A 9,424-nucleotide genomic window follows, 5' to 3' on the forward strand; every position below is an offset into this window, starting at 1 on the left:
TAAGCCGTTGACTTCTTTGTGGATATCTTTGACCTTGCTCAATATGTTGGAGTCGGCGGGTGAGAATATGCCCCATCAATTTGCCCCAGCGTAGTCTATGCCGTGGTATGGGCTCCGATGTATGTTGAGCGTATATTCTGCGTAATTCAAAATTTTCTGCCCCGACTTCTTCTACCTCGGCGTGGCTCTGCTTAGGCCATACCATATCCCCCCTCCATATGGTTGTGCAATGGACATCCGATGTGGAAAAGGCAATATTGTTGGCCGAGACCGGGGTTGAGAGTCCGGTTGTTTCGATTGCCCCCGGCCGGTGCTTTCGGGCTTGGTTGATTATGTGGCGGCGGAGAGACGGATATGAAGGGCGTGTTGAAGACGCTTGGTCTTGTTGCATTGATTGACATTCAACCGTTGCAACGATTGACATTCCGTGGTTGCATGTCAACACGTGTCTGTTTTTGATTGGCGACGTTTCATGGGTCGTGCCCGATTGGTCCCTCTTCATGGGCTTTCCTCTATAAATAGGGTACTTAGTCCCTGAAATTGGCCACCAATTTCATTTTCTCAAAAATTTTCTTCTTTCTAGCCCTTGTGACGAAACCTCTTTCTAGCTTTCAGAATCATTACTCCGGCGTGGCAGTTTTCTTCAAGGTAAACAAATAAATTCTCTCTTTAACTCGTAAGTTTTGTTGTAACATGTCTTCTCGCTGGTCTTTGGACCTAGTAAGCTGCGCCGGGGTTCCCGTCGCGTCTTGATGAGGAGGAGATACTAAACGCCATCCCGATAAGGTTTGGGGGCCCTAGGTCTCCGTCTCCTGAAGTCGATCCAAAAGCTCCGGAGGGTGGGGAGGATGATGATGTTGATGATGACTGTGAGGAAGGGATTCCTTCTGGTGAGGAGAGGCCGCATATCCTGGACCACGGCGAGGCGTGCGTGACTGGTCCTGACCGTGCCTGGACCAATAAATTCGCCAGTTGTTCCGGTGGAACTCTTTTCGAGGGTCATTTCTACTTCGGTGAGGGGTACAAAATTGTTATCCCGGGAAGGGTCAGCGGTTCATGTTGCCCTCCTCGGGGCATATCGGCGTATATATCAGGCATTTGGAGTATGGCCTCCGGTTTCCTTTGAATAAATACGTCGCGGCCATCGTCAAAGCTATGAACGTTGTCGTGGCTCAGCTGCATCCGTTGGCTGTTAGGACGATAGTTGGCTTCGTGTGGCTCTGTCTTTTCAAGGGGGAGGTACCTACAGTTAATTTATTCCGCCGGCTTCATCATCTTCGGGCATCGACCCCCGGTAAGGTGGGGTGGTACAGCGTGCAGATGGAGCGGGCGTCCTCTCCGTTGATAAGCTTTCTTCTTGCAAGGATTGGAAGGGGCGGTGGGTGTATGTCAAAGTGCCGGATGACTATCCGTTGCCCGGTCCTTCCAAAGACCAAGTCAACTTACGGTGCGAGAGTAAAAGGGAGCATGAAAAATGGGTCTCCCGCAGTAAGCACAAGATGGATGCCAGCGGGGTTGCTCTTAGTGCCGACGAGGAGCGGCGATGCTGTTGTTTGATCTTTGAGAAGGGATGGGTGCCCCGACTCGGATTATTCTTCAGGATGAGCTGCTTTGCCGCGTCGGCCTCATACCGGCCCTCAACCAGGGTGAGTAGGGTCGGTGTGAGGCCCATCTTTGCCTATTACGCTCCTGTTTTTAGAGCTTTGTTTTACTTCTTTTATGTAACTCTTGTCTGGTTTCTTGCAGACCGGTTTGGCCAGGATGCATGCGAGGAGACCTTGAAGAGGTTGGGGCTAGATAAGGACGGGAACGTCGTTGAGCAGCACCCTCAGGCTGACACGCGTGATCGTAGATTGGCTCCCAACGAACTTATGGACAAGCAGCTGAAGGCGCTGGATCAGGCGGCGGCTCAAGCACGGGTTCTCGGGGGTGTGCCGAAGAGAACATCAAAGGCAAGGTCAGTGCGCGACGTTGTCGATCCGGCTCCCTCTTCAACCCCAACGGTCCAGAAGGAGCATGTGGAGGTCATCGATGTCTCCGAGGAGATGGTGACCGTTGCGAAGGGCCCTCCTTCTCCCAAGAAGAGAAAAGAGCCATTGCCGGCTTCTGCCGCTGCCGGGGAAAAGACTGATTCACCCGGTCCTCCAACTAAGAGGGTCCAGACTGGTACGGACCTAACCTGTGGTTCAGACTTAGCTGGTTCATTATGCATTCCGATGAGACTCTCGATGTGTCGATGAATGTTGACATGGATGCGTTGTGTAAATTTTTGTAGATCCGCCGTCGGCAGCCGCCGTTCTTACTGATCGGCAATTAGAGAAGCGACCGAGAAGGCGGGTGATAGGAATGTCACCGTTGACTCCGCACTCAGGAAGGTTCCCCCGCCGAGCTTGTGGCGGAGGGTACAAAAATATCCAAGAGGCTGGCGAAGTGGACTCAACTGGCCGGCTCCTACATTATGGAGCAAGAACAGGCCATGGCCCAGGCTGGGCCACTGATCCAACGGCTCAAGCTTGATCTCTCCGCTGCAAAGGGAGAAGCCGGGAAGGCTAAGCTTGACCTCCTGGCTGCTCGGAAGCGTGCGGAGGAAGTTGAGAAGCGCCATCGGCCGAGAAGGCCAAAGTTGAGGTCGCTGATGCCACCTCTGCCCGATTCTTTGGAGGAGCGGGACGGTATAAGGGTGGCTACGACGCCGTTGTTGCCAAAAGGGAAGAATGGAGGGGATGATGAGGCTCGGTCGGAGGCTCTCGCGGACACTAGGGGGCACATTTCTTGCCCAAAGGGAGAAGGACATTGAGGTGCTTCAAGATAAGATCCTCCCGACCGTGCGCTCAATTCCGGGATCGGGCCGAGGAAGCGACCAGGGAGGCAATCAAGAGGCTCATTCTCGAAGACTCCTTTCCGTGGGAGAAATTTGAACGACTTACGGACGAGATGGCGAGATGCATGAAAAGGCGGTTGCGGAAAAAGAGGAGGCGGCGAAGGCGGCTCAGATAGCCGAGGCCAAGGCGGCCTATGATGCAAAGGTGAAGGAGGCCGAAGAGGAGGCCGAAAGGTGAAGGCATGTGGAGATGGCAAGCTTTCCTCCGGGCAAAGCCACCGAAGTTGTGGCCGGCTGCGCCGATGGTGGCGGCATCAAGCGTAGGGAGACGGCGGTCGTCACCGGACTCACCCGGCATCTCGGATAGCTTTAGCTGTTCGGGGCCAACCATCGAGCCTTTCCTCCTCGCCATCTTTTGGCGCTTCAAATATCATGTCCGTAATCTTTTGCTTCTCTTTTCCTTGTTTATGTAAGACTTTGGTAGGTTGCGTTTTGGCTTATCCCTATGGGGACGGCCGTCGTCCGCATTCTTCTCGTTTGTAATCTGTTGTCGTTAATGAAAGTTTGCTTGTTTTGCCTCCGGCTTGGCCGAGGTCTTTTCTTGTCTTCTTGCGTTATTAATTGAGCGCTTTTTCATTTTTACCTTGACCTAGCCGAGGCGACTAGAATGCGTATCTCAATGCGTTTAACGTCTTTTTCTTTGAACATGTTAGCGCGTTGGCCGCTTCCTCTTTCACTCTCGGGCCGACCGAGGCGTCGGATTTGTGCTTCCCAACCGCCGTTGTGAACATGTTAGCGTATCGATCGTTGTGTCCCCTGCCAGGCCTTCGGCGGACCGAGGTGACTAGGGTTACGACGCGCGACAGCGTAAGCGGCGCCAGATCGATCGTTGTGTCCCCCCGCCAGGCCTTCGGCGGACCGAGGCGACTAGGGGTTACGACGCGACAGCGTAAATTGGCGTATCGATCGTTGTGTCCCCTGCCAGGCCTTCGGCGGACCGAGGCGACTAGAGGTTACGACGCGACAGCGTAAATTGGCGTATCAATCGTTGTGTCCCCTGCCAGGCCTTCGGCGGACCGAGGCGACTAGGGGTTACGACGCGACAGCGTAAGTTGGCGTATCGATCGTTGTGTCCCCTGCCAGGCCTTCGGCGGACCGAGGCGACTAGGGGTTACGACGCGACAGCGTAAGTTGGCGTATCGATCGTTGTGTCCCCTGCCAGGCCTTCGTCGGACCGAGGTGACTAGGGGTTACGACGCGACAGCGTTCTTGGGGTGGCTGCCCGGCTTGGGCCGGGGCGTCTACCTCGATCTGACCGCGGGGGGGGGGTAAACACTTTGATGGAAAGATTGGGTGATTCTTCATTAGATGTAAACATGCGTTGGGGTGCCAACAATTGTTTTGGACACCTCCGCCGCTACACAAAGTATTTCCTGAGATTGTCAGTGTTCCAATGGCTCATCAGAGGCATACCCTCCATGTCGGTCAGCCGGTATGTACCCGGCCTCATCTCTTCAACCACTTTGTAGGGACCCTCCCAGTTGGCCTTTAGTTTACCATGAACGTTTCCCTTGTTGGTGGCGGCCGACTTTATTAGGACTAGATCCCCTACTTTCAAGTCCCTTTTGTGGACTCTTCGGTTGTAAGCTCTTCTCATTCGGTTTTGGTATACCGCCAAGTTGAGGCGTCTTTGTATCTCGGCTTTCTTCAACTAGGTCTAGGAGGTTCTTAAGCCTTCCTCATTTTCAACCGGTTAAAGGTGGCCGTTCGAATGTCGCACCGTTGCTTCAATTGGCGGGGACCGCCGGACCGTAGACTAAGTGGAACGGACTGCACCCCGTTGCTTCCTTCTCCGTGGTTCGCGGGGACCATAGGATGCCGGGTAGTTCATCGGCCCATCTTCCCTTTAGATCTTCAACTGTCTTCTTCAAACCATTGAGGATTGTTTTATTGTCGCCTCCTTTGTCCGTTGCTTTGTGGGTGACGGAGACGGAGGAGTATGCAAATTTGATACCGAGTTCTTCCACCCACTCATTATTGTGTCATTCCAAAACTCTCGGCCGTGGTCGAATACCATGACTTGGGGTAGCCCAAAACGAGTTACGACATTTTCCCAGATTACCTTTCTTACATTTACGCAAAAGTCGTCTTTTGCATCTTGCTACGGACTTCAACCCATTTGGTGAAGTAGTCAACGGCGACAATCAAGAACTTTCTTCCGCCGGATGCCGTTGGAAATGGCCCTAGTAGATCCATCCCCCACTGTGCGAAAGGAAGGGGATTAAGTACCGGTTGCAGGTCTCGGGAAGGCGCATGTATCACCGGAGCATGCATTTGACAGTTGTTGCATTTTTTGGTCTTGGCTCTGGAATCCGCAAGCATGGTGGGCCAGAAGTAGCCGGCTCGGAGAGCTTTGTGGGCTAGTGTTCTTGCCCCCATGTGATGGCCGCAGATGCCTTCGTGGATCTCTGTCGATTAGCTCCGCGTCTACCGGATCGACGCATTTTAAGAGTGGCCTCGTCACGGACCTCTGTACAATTCCCCTTCAAACACCAAGTACCTTCTGCGATCCTCTTTATTTTTCTCGAGAGATGCGGTTCTCCGTAGTTCACTTGTCAATTTGTATTTCATTATCGGAGTCATCCACGTTGTCTCGGTCTCTATGTTACCCACCATGCCGACGGCCTCGGTAATGCTCTTGGCATTCCCGATGTCCACCAAAGACGGTTGGTGACATTCTTGATGGTTGAGTGGCGAGTTTTGAGAGAGCGTTGGCTCGGTTGTTCTCGGACACTGGGAATGCATTGTATCCGAAAAGATTTTAACTTTGAGGTGTCGCTTTTACCCTTTCCGGGTATCTTACCATTCCGTCGTCTCGAGTCTCGTACTCTCCTCTGATTTGATTAGCCACCAAAAGTGAGTCATTTTCAAAATGATGTGCTCCGCCCCCGCGGCCCTAGCTAGCTCGACTCGGTTATCACCGCCTCGTATTCGGATTCGTTGTTTGAGGCCGAGAAGGTAAATTTCAAGGCGTACTCGAACTCGTCCTCGTTTGGGCTGATGATAAGTATCGGCTCCCGAGCCGTTCGTCGTGGAGGACCCGTCGGTGTATACCTCCCATACTCCGGGGTTTTGCTCTTCTTGGTATGTGCATTCGGCCAGAAATGCGCGTGTCTGTCCTTTTATCGAGGGCCTCGGCTTGTGACCGAATCCGAAATGGGATAGCTCTACTACCCATTTGATGAGCTGCCGGATTGCTCAAATTTTTCCAATGCTTTCTCCAACGGCTGGTCGGTTAGGACCGTCACGGGATGTGCGTCGAAGTAGGGTTTCGATTTCCTTGCCGACGACGACGACAAAGAAAGGCTCGCTTTTTCAATCGGCGGGTAATTTCTCTCGGCGGGCAACAATGTATGGCCGACAAAGTAGATTGGGTCTTTTGTTGCTTGTCCTCTTCTCTCGACGATCACAGACCGACCGTGGCCGAGGTAATCGCTTATGTCTGAGATATAGTGTTTCCCCAAAGATCGGCCTCGGGACAGGGGTTGGGAGAGTCCGAAGATGAGCTTTCGATTGTTTGAAAGTCGCGCTCGCTCCTCCCCAACCGAAGTCTTTATTTCCCTTCAACACCTTGAAGAATGGGGTGCTCTTGTCGGCTGACCGAGAGATGAAACGGGCTAGAGCCGCCATCCTCCCGGCCAGCATCATGACCTCCTTTCGATTCCTCGGCTCCCGGCAGTCTAGGATCGCCTGGACTTTGTCTGGATTGGCGTCAATTCCCCTGGCGCTGACAAGTACGCCGAGGAACTTACCTGCTCGGACACCGAAGTTGCATTTCATTGGGTTGAGCTTCATCTTGTACTTCCTTAGTGAACAAAATGTTTCGTGCAAATCGGCTAAGTGCTCGCTGTCGGACTTGCTTTTTACAATAGCATCGTCGACGTAAGCCTCAATGTTTCGCCCTTTTTGATTTTGGAACACTTTGTCCACCAGTCTTGTGTAAGTTGCACCGGCGTTCTTTAAACCAAACGGCATCATTTTGTACATGTATGTGCCGTTAGCAGTGATGAATGCGCATTTGGGCATGTCTTCCTCGCCATGAACACCGATGGTACCCTCGAGAAGGCGTCCCAGGCTCAAGATAGTGTAGCCGCCGTCGCGTCGATTAAACTATCTATTCGAGGCAAGGGATAACAATCTTTGGGGCATGCTTTATTAAGATTGGTAAAATCCACGCACATCCTCCATGCCCCCGATGATTTCCTCAACATTACAACATTAGCTAACCACTCAGGATAGGTACAAGGCATGATGAAACCCGCCGCCAAAGAATTTATCTACCTCGGCTTTGATGGCCTCATCCTTCTCGGCTGAGGAGTTCCTCATCCTTTGCTTGACAGGGCGAGCGGTGGGGAGTACGTTCAGCTTGTGAACAATTACCTCCCGGCTCACGCCTGGCATCTCGGCCGCTGAGTAGGCGAAGACGTCTTTGTTCTTTCTCGCCAGATCTAGGAGTGCGGCTCGAATTTTGGCTCCAGTGTTAACACCGATAGTTACGGTGCGGCCGGGTCAATCTCTACCTCTTCGGTCTCCGCTCCTTCGACCATGCCGATGGTGGTATCCATGCGCTCGCCCCCGTTGCAAGGACGGGCTCTTCCCCCTTTCTGACTTCTTCGCCACTTTGAAGGATTGCATGTTGCACCCTTTGGCGGACACTTGGACATTGACCGCTTCGTCCTTTTCGTTCTTTGAAACGAGCTTATGCGCTTCCCCCCGGTCCGAGACGTACATCAATGTCGAGCCGGATGGACATTCTCGCATCGGCCTCGCTCGGTTGACTCGGCCTATGAGAACGTTGTAGGCGGACGAGCCGTCAATGACCACGAACTCAGACATAACGTTCTTGGCCGCACTTCCCTCGCCGAACCTCACCGGCAGCCTGATTGACCCTAGGGGTACCAGGCCGGCCCCAGAAAAGCTGTACAACGGGTTGGTGCAGGGGCTCAAGTCTTCAACCTTCAGACCGAGGTTGAGAAAGCATTCGCTGTACATAATGTTTGTGTAGGCGCCTGTGTCGACCAGGCACCTCTTCACCAGGTGGTGGGCTATGTCCAAGTGGACTACGAGTGGGTCGCTGTGAGGGGCGATGACTCCTTCGTAGTCCCTCTTCCTAATAGTTATATCGGGGATGCTGGAAGCGGGAGTCGCTGTGTTGGGCACAAAGTTGATGGCCTGATACAGCTCGTTCAGGTGTCGTTTGTGCCCATGAGCGGACCCACCGTTCTCGTTGCCCCCGATGACAACATGGATTACTCCTATCCGTTCGAAGACGGACTTCTTATCCGAACCGCCGCATCGTCTTTTGGCCTTTGGCGACATACTTGTCGAGGCTCCCCTTAGGATCGTTCTTCAATGGCATTTTTGATGATGCAGCGATTTGTCCGTAAGGTGACCGGTGTGGCCGTGGTACTCACAAGATCTTGGCTCGTGTCACCGTCACTCCTCGGCCGGGTGGCCTCTCCCACTTCGACCCTCGTTCTTGCTCAGGGCGAAAACCTCAGCGGCAGACACGGCCAGTGGGGTGTGATCATTGTACCGCTTCTGGCGGTTCATTCCCGAACTCCACCCGGCGTCCGCCGAACTCTGTTTCCTGGTGGACCTGTCAGACCGTGACCTATTGTCGTCACGGCGTCCTTCATCCGGGTTGTCCTCCCGGCGGCTTTTTCTTTCTGAGTGTTCGGCCTCGCTGGGGCCTACCCAGGTTTTGTGGTAGTCCTCCACCTTGATGGCTTGATCGGCCATTTTCCTGGCGGAGTCTAATCTCTGGCCGCCGCACTTGATGAGCTCATTCTTTAGGTCTCCTCTCGGGAGGCCTTTCATCAGCGCGAAGGCTGCCAGTTCGCTGTTCAGCTCACGAATCTGCTGAACCTTGGCGTCGAACCTCTTCACATAACTTCGGAGAGATTCGCCTCCTTCCTGTCTGATAGTCAGGAGGTCCGAGGTCTCCACGGCCCTCCTCTTGTTGCAGGAATACTGGGCTAGGAACGTATCCTTTAGGTCGGCGTAACAGTATACCGACCCGTCGGGTAGCCCCTTGTACCAACTTTGTGCCATTCCATGCAGCGTCGTTGGGAAGACTCGGCACCACATCCCATCGGGTTGCTCCCATACTGACATGTGAGACTCGTAAGCCTCGACGTGGTCGGTTGGGTCGCCTTCTCCCTTGTATGCTATAGGTGGCAACTTCAGCTTAGTCGGCACCGGGGTATCTAGGACGTAGGCGCTGAGGGGCTGTCTGACCACGTGCCGAACGACACGCGGCGATCGGCTCCTCACATCCCTAGTCCGGCTCCTCTCCCCGTGGCGGGAAGGGCTTCTTCTCCGACTCTGGTGAGTCGGGCTTCTTCTCCGACTCTGGCGAGTCGGACTTCTTTCACTCCTCTGGGGGGTGCCTCGTCGGCGACGCCGTCCTCCCGCGAGTGCGGGAAGGACTAAGGTCTACCACTAGCGCTCTGGGCTCCCCCGGCGTCTTGACAGGGCCAGCTTCTTCCAGTGCTCCATTCAAGTCTCTTGGAGTCACATTCTCGGGCCCCGGTCTCCGGA

Source organism: Silene latifolia, chromosome 7, assembly GCF_048544455.1.
Source record: "Silene latifolia isolate original U9 population chromosome 7, ASM4854445v1, whole genome shotgun sequence".
Taxonomy (NCBI): Eukaryota; Viridiplantae; Streptophyta; class Magnoliopsida; order Caryophyllales; family Caryophyllaceae; genus Silene; species Silene latifolia.